Source organism: Berghia stephanieae, chromosome 2 (assembly GCF_034508935.2).
Source record: "Berghia stephanieae isolate SIO BIC M18660-M18661 chromosome 2, UCSD_Bste_1.3, whole genome shotgun sequence".
Taxonomy (NCBI): Eukaryota; Metazoa; Mollusca; class Gastropoda; order Nudibranchia; family Aeolidiidae; genus Berghia; species Berghia stephanieae.
Window position 1 is genome coordinate 34,398,078 of NC_088361.1, and position 10,000 is coordinate 34,408,077.

Here is a 10,000-nt window from a genome sequence, read left to right on the forward strand (position 1 = left end):
AATATATTTTGATAAGACAACGTAGGTGAGGTCATTGGAGAGATATAATTAATTCTTGAATTCCTGCTTTAAAAAAATCAAACTGGTTCCCATTGTTCGTTGACAAGGCCAAATTTGTTTAACGTACAAGACTTAGCACTATCCTTTTGGATCTGGATAGAGATTTGACAGACTCAGTTTTTAACAGGCATCTTCTTTTTTATTATCACACTCTTTTATGGAGATATGATATTACGACATATGTCGCTTTTTAATTCGTCACCGGACCCACCAACTTTTGATATTTTATAACACAGTGTTTGGTCTCCTGTGTTATATTTGGTTTATTCTGAACCGGCCTGTATAACACAGTTTCGGCCTTCTCTGTGTTATACTTTATTGAGACATATAGTAACAGATTTGCCTTCTCTGTACTATGCCTTAATTGATCTTTTTTTCCTTTTTTTTTTTTGATCAGACTAATGTTGCATAAATTTGCCTTCTTTATGCAATGTTTTTGGTCACTCGTTTACGGACTTACACAGTACAGTAGCCTGCACTTTGCATTGCTATTTTCCGGCCCCGAACGCTTTTCACACAATCAACCCTGCATTGTGCGAAGAATAGCAAGTGACTTTCTGCGGCCTGCCATGGGTTTCAATAACTGTGGATAGTAGTATCCATATGACGACTGAGTGCGTCGCCATCGTTATAGATAGTATGTAGATGACGTCACTCAGGCCTTTGTTATTGTTTTTGCCATCCGCGTTTGTGAGTTGTTCTCACTAAACTGTATTAACCAGACTATAAAAGTTCATGGTTACACAGAGTTTGTGTGTTGGTCCGTTATACTTCCGGATGGCAATGTTGTGAACTCCTTGGCCTTTGCTATTGTATTTTGCCATCCGCGTTTGTGAGTGATTCTCACTAAATCTCTAACTGAATCACCGTACTAAGACACATACCATCGATAGTAAAATCTGTGTCATTTGCTATGTTTACCAATCACTGTCATTGTTTACATTATGACTACTGTCATCGCTTAGATAAACATAAAACACTGAAATGAGAGGAATGGCAACATTGAAAGCGATACCTTGTTTTTACCAGTTGACTGTCGTATTCTGGAAAAAAAAAAACACTCAATCAAAAATTTGGCATGAAAACTTGTCCTTTTAAATATCGATTGCTTTAAACAACCCTCATACTAGCAAAAACTCTGAAACATGGGAGAGTATTTGATAAGATATGGGTCATATAGATTGAGCGATATTTGAAGGACGAGTTTTCTTTAGAGCACGGGATTTAACTAGTTAAAGTAAATGATAATAAAGTATGCCAGGTGTTACTTTTACAGCTTTTTGCTTCAGGCCTGAAAATGCTTCAACCATTTGGTTATTGGAGATTTTTTCCGGCCAATGAATAACCTATAATAGAGAGAGAGAGAGAGTTAGATAGGTATATATATATATATATATATATATATATATATATATATATATATATATATATATATATATTGACTATATTTGATTTTGTCTGGATGTGATGTTGAAACACTGACTCGTCCACCTACGCAAAAGGAAACCGTACAATGATATAGTAAGGCTTCATTATATAAATTAAAATCGATACAAAACCAATATTCCTCAAGATGATTAGAATAAAACAGAAATAGTTCTCGATTACACGTTCCAACATACAAGATGACATAGATATAGCCGATAAAAACATATTTAAAAAAAGATTGGGAAGAGGTGGGGGGGGGGGGGGGGGGAGTAAAGAAGGACTAATAATCTTCTAATAAAATGGCAATATGTGGATGTCAGTAAGGCTTTTTGCAGACTTGCCAATCGACAACCATCAAGAACTCTATTTGCCTCATATTTCGAATCCCCCCCCCCCCCCCCCCCCCCCCGCCCCCACCCCACCCCCCAGCCCTCTCTCAAAAAGACCATTTTCATTTTTTTTAAATACTTTAATTTCAAGGGGTGCGATGAGAAGCTTTATATCGATACAAGCCAGGGCTCAGTGGATGGATTCGGTTAGCAAAGAGTAGGAATGTATGAATATTTTTAACAACTCAAAAACTGTTTGTCGTTTTAAAAATCTATATTATTGTGCGGCTATGTGGTCTCGTGGTATGACACTCGCTTTCGGATCGGAAGGTCCTGGGTTCAAGCCTCGCGTTTGGCGCATAGTTGAGTCCTTGGAAAATTCTCTTTACTCACATTCTCTCACCGTACTCAGGTGTAAAATGAGTACCTGGCCGTTAACAGCGTTGTCTTTGTCCAAAAAATTGTAATATCGCCTAAAAGGCGTTATGTCCCGTCCTACATGTTAAATGTTGCTGTTGACCAAGGACCCATTGTAAAAGCGCTTTGAGCACATTTAGTGGATATTGCGCTATATAAATTTCAATTATTAAAAAAAAAAAAAAATGAGAGAGAGAGCAAGTCGGTCTACCTGTGTGTGTGTGTGTGTATGTGTGTGTGTGTATGTGTGTGTGTGTGTGTGTGTGTCGACTACAGACGAAATCTGAGTGCTGTCTGCATCAAAATTAATTAGTTCGTAAACATTTTAAATTTTTAGTTGTTGCAAGACGTCAAGACTTTTGCGATTTAAGACGACTGTACAATGGCCATATAACATTTGTTAATTAATTTTATTCGATCCGGAAGATTGACGACATTTCGAACAAAAAGCGAGGAAGCGGGTACAATCGTAACCATTGTTAAGTTATAGCCTGACACTGAAAGTAGCCATCGTTATGTTATAGCCTGATACTGAAATCCAAAAGGACTGGCAGTTTGACGTCATTGTTTGGTTTTTGCACCGCCTAGTGAGTTAGTAGTGATCATGGAAACAAGTTATTTCATTGGTTGAACTATTGAATACAACTCAAGATTTGTTTTTTTTGTGGCAAAAGACTGGAATTTTGACGTCTTTTTTGTTCAGTATCAGGCCATAACGTTACGAATGCCACGCACTGAAACCCAAAAAGACTGGCATTTTGACGTCATTATTTGGTTTTTGCACCGCCTAGTGAGTTGTCTTTGTAGTGCTCATGGAAACAAATGGTCCCATTAGTTGAACTATGGAATACAACTCACGATTTGTTGTCTTTTGTGGCCAAAGACTGGCATTTTGACGTCATTTTTTGGTCAGTGTCAGGCGATAAGTTAACGATGGATACGGTACAATACTCAGATCCACAACAGAAGTTACTCAATTACAAAAACACATTATGTTTTGATGCATTGAATCTTACCACTGATTATAACTTACATATCGAAGAACTCACTCATTCTGTCCACTCTCTGCTTCAGTGTGACCCCATGCATGGACCTGATAACCCACATTTTCTTCAACAATGAGTTTGTATGTTAATAATATTGCCAAACAGTCATTCTAATATGTCTTAACTTTTTCAGAATAAAAAAATCATTTTCTAAATAATGGCTAGACAATCTACATTTTTTCTGAACACAACTTTTATTCCAATCCACGTTTTCCGTGCACAAACTCGATACCCCAAATTCCAAAATATCGGCGCTCATGAAAACAATGTCAAGATCTACAAGGGCGAAGCGAAAACTAACTTTTGATGCTGCATTTCAGATGATAAACCAAGGCAAGATATTAACTACACAGGTTACAGTTTCTAGAAATAAATACCATACATATTAATACTCTCTATTGTTCATCAATGCCTAATGTGATAGGTGATAGAGAGAAATTATCATTTTGGCCAACCAAGTCTTGATACGTGTAAAACAAGCGACGAGATAGATATGGATGAGGATGATGAAGACTTCGAGGTAAGGAAAGGTAGAAAGAGCTCTATCTGAGGAAACTGGATCATGCGCAAGATTGCATGCAGTCAGACTTCGAAAAATCTAAACGTGATCTGAATTACTTGACCATCGCATTTGACTTTCAGGACCCCCCCCCCCCCCCCCCACACACATACACACAAACACACACATTAACACTAGCATCACATTCTCTTCCCGCAAAAGGAGGACTTACAACCTAGGCATTCACTGTGGAAATGGTGTCATGAATATGTGGGCTGAAGATGTCGCAGGGCGTGGGTCGTATGAAGTTCCGTCTTCTTTGAACACTTTTTTTACAACAAATGTGTTCCCTACCAAGCTCCTTCTAGCCTGGAGCGATTCTTGTCTTTTTACTTTAATATTATCTCTTAGTCTGTTACGTTAGGGTATGTCTAGCTAGCATGATCTCACATGGTGTGTTTGTGTGTGGGTTTGTGTGTGTGTGTGTGTGTGTTAGTGTGTGTGTGCGTTAACGGTATGCCATACCCCACATAAATAATGGACAAGGCATAGAGAAAAAAACCTGTAGACGCCGCAGCCATCGTTATGTTATAGCCTGATACTGATATCCAAAAGGACTGGCAGTTTGACGTCATTATTTGTTTTTTGCACTGCTAAGTTGTCGTTAGTAGAGCTCATGGAAACAAGTTATTTCATTGATTGAACTATTGCATAAAACTCACGATTTGTTTTCTTTTGTGGCAAAAGACTGGCATTTTGACGTCATTTTTTGGTCAGTGTCAGGCCATAACTTTACGAAGGCCACATAGACGCTCACCTCATGAAGCACATTGATGACACTAGAACACTCACCCTCACATACACACTCATACACACACACACACACACACATACACAACAACACTCAACAATTTACGCAGACTTACAATGACATGCAGATCATGCTTTCCTCGACACGCTTACTTGATTGATGCTATCAGTGTAGGTAAACTACTCACCATATATGCCCTCCAATAAACAGTAACAACACACAAAACTTTAAGTAACCTATACCGATTATAGTTGGAACGAAATTGACGTTACTCGGCTCTTTTATTATTGCTTTCAGACAGCCATTTTAATTATTAGTTTTCATTAAATTCTATCAATCAGACAGACTATAGTAGGAACGAATTTGATGTCACTCAGCTCTTTGTTATTGTTTTTAGCCAGCCATTTTTGAGTTGTTCCCACTAAATTGTATCAAATCAGAGTATAGACGCTCAAGGTTACACATGGTTTCGTGTATTTGGACGTTATATCCGGCTGGCGGATCTTATGTTTTTTTTTTTTTTTTGGCTAAGCGCATGGCATAACTAAATGTTTAAAGTTATACTTTGTTTTATGTGTTGATACGCTGTAGCCGGCTGGCGGGTGTTGTGAATATTTACATAAACGCATAGCATCAATAATCTTTTAATGGGACTTTAACAAGAATAAATCACCCAAATGGAGGTTTTAAAAAATGTAGTTTACCGACGTCAACTTCACTCATTCGAATTCAAGTTCGCCCGTTACTAAGCATTAACCAACCAGGGACTCATGTGCTCGAGGTCATTTGTCACGTTGCAAAATGTGCCTAAAATGACCCATATAGTGAAAAGTGTTCACAGCTTTTTAAAGATATAACATCACGATTGGTCATTTTGTTCAGCTTGACACATGAGTATGTTTATAGAGCAGTAAAGTTAGGTGCCCCAAACGTAAACAATAACAAGTTGCTAGTGATTTCCGTTAGGGACCGGAATAATTTACGCACAATATAGGTCTCCCAATTTTGTAGTTTGAGTTGTAGGCAATACACTTTCAGTATTGAAAATATGTTTACATAAAATCTAACAGTTGCAGAAATAATAATATAAGGCTAAATTATTATGAAAATCAAGCTCCGAATAATTCTCGTTTTGTTCACACCAGCGCAATAATTTGCTCTGGTCTAAAAATAGATAGACTGTAACTTTTGATAAATTTTAGAAAATTTTACCTTTTGTTCCATAAAATATCCATATCTAGACATTATTTGATGCATGATCGAGTATTTATGAATATGTGTTTCTTTTGCCACCTAACAGCCAAATTTTAAAGGTTATTTTTTTCTATTATTTACATTGGAACGTGAGCTGTCAAGACAGGAACATGTGGTTTGCCACGTGCTTCTCGACCTTTGTTTACGTTTGGGGCACCTAACTTTACTGCTCTATAACTTTGGTAAACAAAGCAACATTTTTACATTTGTTAAGAAATATCCAATCGTTGGACAGCAACAAATCATGTGAGTGATGACCTGGTTGGACGAAAACATGAATATAGATCACTCCCATTCTTATGGGCAGTCTCTCCAGGGAGTCGGGCCTACCTCAGATATGTGTATATTCATAGAGACAGATTTGATCGGAGACGGGCCTAAACCATGACCCACTTTAAGTTATGTCGTTCGTCATGGCCTAAACGGACTGAATTTAGACCGCCGAATTCGGTGGACTACTCTAGGCATGGTGTACACGGCAGAAAAGTGGCGACTAACGTGTAGGTATCCATAACATCATCGAAGACGCGCGATCCACGGAAACCATGTATTTAGGGGTCGGACACACACACACACACACACACATATACACACATACACACACACACATACACACACACAAGCGTTTCTAAAATTATGCGAGTGAGATATCCAAAGTTAAAGATCGTAAAGCCACTACGAGTTAACATTGAACTAAATCTTTATCTACTCTTAAGACAATCGATACAAATTACAAATAAAACACTGAAATTGAAACCGTACCTTTGTATTATTTAGTCTCCAGTTCATTGCCGGTGATTAGGAACTTTAGAAGTCGGACATCGTTGCGTTTTAAATAGATTTCCAGTTTTGTTGTTTAAATTGTAGATCGTACACTTTCAGTTAACCCTCTCCTTATCAACTATAGGAAATCGTCACATTCGTTATGATACAACCAACATTTTTCTTATTCAACGTTCTTTTGTATAGATAGTATGCGCTTGGCTAAGAAGCTCACAACATTGCCACCCGGAAGTATAACAGACCAAGACACAAAACGGTGTATATCCATGAACGTTTATAGTCAGGTTAATACAGTTCAGTGAGCATTACTCATAAACGCGGATGGCAAAAAACAATAACAAAGACCTGAGTGACGTCATCTTCGAACTATCTATATCATAAAATTTAAAGAACATGAACAGTGTGTTTGTAGAGCATGTTTTGCTTAAGAAATTGTGTGAGGCAAGAACTTTACTGCAGAGCGATCAAAAATCTATTTTGTGTTAGCTGGGTGTGAAGTTTGGGGAATATCCTGAAAATGGCTGGTAAGGAGAGAGTTAAAACAAACATCTATAAAACATTTTTTAATTAAGTTAAATTCTACATATAAAATGGCTCAATTATTCTGAAAATATTAGGTTAGAAATAGTCCTTGCTTTGTTTACACAAGGGCATTGATTTTGAATAGCTAACTTTAATGTGGTCTAAAAATAGATCGACAGTAATTTTTAATAATTCATCTATAGATTTGTGCCAGTGGTAGTACCGGTGGCAATAGTAGTAGTGTAGCAGCAGCAACAACTCTCCAGTCTGCTGCTGATAACCGCCATATACTCATTATAACCTGAGTATGTTGAGGGAATTTGAGTCTTTGAGCCTTTTCCAAGGCTATATGGTACGGTAAAAAGACAATTTTGTGTGTTGGTACAATTCATCTGGCGGGCACTAAATGGTGGGCATTGTACTGAAACGCATACCAACTAAAGACAAACTGAGGTTGTGATAGTTGGGATCTACTAAAAATGGTATAAGCTGTATCGGATACAAAACTACAATGGTGTAATGATTTCTTGATGGGATCAACTCATATAAACCATCAATATATGCAAAACGATTATTTTAGGTAGACTTCTTTATTGTATTGTGAGCATTTATCTCATGTTTTAATCCAAAACTCAAAGCATTGATGGCATTTTTTCATTAATCTACAACACAAAAAACGGAATTCTATTCCGAATTAAATCTGTAGGGCACCTTATTTCCTGCCCCAGGAAACATTTTGAAAATGATAACTATGACGATAATGGTTATGTTGATAACGATGATGATGATGATGCGATGATATGACAATCAATAATAATTAAAATAATAGCAAGGTGATAATGACAAATTATAAATTAGTGTAAAAAATACTAAAAGCAATATTAATAATAATAAAAATAAAATAAAATAAAATAAAATAAAATAACAATAGTAATGATATCTATAAATATCTATAATAATAGTAATAAATAATAATAATAATAATAATAATAATAATAATAATAATAATAATAATAATAATAATAATAATAATAATAATAATAATAATAATAATAATAATAAATAATAATATTAATAATAATAATAATAATAATAATAATAATAATAATAATAATAATAATAATAATAAATAATAATAATAATAATAATAATAATAATAATAATAATAATAATAATAATAATAATAGTAATAATAATAATAATAATGATGATGATAATAATAATAATAATAATAATAATAATAATAATAATAATAATAATATATTAATAATAATAATAATAATAATAATAATAATAATAAATAATAATAATAATAATAATATATATAATAATAATAATAATAATAATAATATTAATAATAATAAATATATTAATAAAAATAATAATATAAATTAATAATAAAATAATAATAATAATAATATAATAATAATAATAATAATAATAATAATAATAATAATAATAATAATAATAATAATAATAATAATAATAATAATATAATAATAATAATAATAATAATAATAATAATAATAATAATAATAATATAATAATAATAATAATAATAATATAATGAATAATAATAATATGATGATGATGGCGATGATGATGATGATGATAATGATGATGATGATGATGATGATGATGATGATGATGATGATGATGATGATGATGATGATGTTATTAATGAAAATATTGATAATAATATTAATAGTACTACTAATGGTGATTATAATAATAATAATACTAATAAAAATAATAATAACAATAATGATAATAATAATAATAATAATAATAATAATAATAATAATAATAATAATAATAATAATAATAATAATAATAATAATAATAATAATATGATGATGATGATGATGATGATGATGATGATGATGATGATGATGATTAGGTACTGGTGGTGGTGGTGGTGGTTATGGTAGTGTAGAGTGTGATTACCAATTATAAGGTCAACTAATCATGTCGCTGGTATTGTTTACGACATCGCGAGTTGTTGACAATATTTGCAATCTTTATTTTTAGTTCATGAATTTTTGTACGATGCAAATACACAGCATCAGTATAATATGTATAATGATTGTATCTTCTTCTTAAGAATACAGGGTATGAACGCGAGAAAGAATACCAACTGAAATAATGATATTAATAAAAAGAATTAGGTTCGATAGACAATGCAACAACAGCAACAACAAAAATGACTACAAAAACAACAACAATAACAACAACAATAACAACAACAACAACAATAGCAACAACAACAACAACAACAACAAAAACAGCAACAATAGCAAAAACAATGACTCCAACACACCAATGACGACGTATAAAAAAACATAGCTACTACCTTACTCTGATCGCCGCTGTCTACCGTCATGTTTTATCCAACACTAAACATTCGAATTTATCCTTCTTCACATTGCTGTTTTACTCATAACATCCGCCAGCTGGATATAACGTACAAACACACAAAACTTATGAGTAATCTTGAACATTTATAGTCTGATTGATAGAATTTAATGAGAAATACTCATAAAAATCACTGGCTAAAAACAATAACAAAGAGCTGAGTGACGCCAAGTTCGTTCCATCAATTGAGCTCAAATAAATGTTGGCGGAATTCAATTGACCTATTGCTAGAACCCGTTACTTTTATTTATATCACAGAATATATCTAAGCGTTTTGCAGTGCTATGACAAAACACCTTTATTTTATTTTGGCCGCAAAACTTTTACTTTGAACTTTTAAAATTGAGCTTTTATAAAGCGCAATATTCACTAAACGTGCTCAAAGTGCTTTACAAGGGATCACTGGCCAACAGCATCAGTTAAAATGAAGGATGGG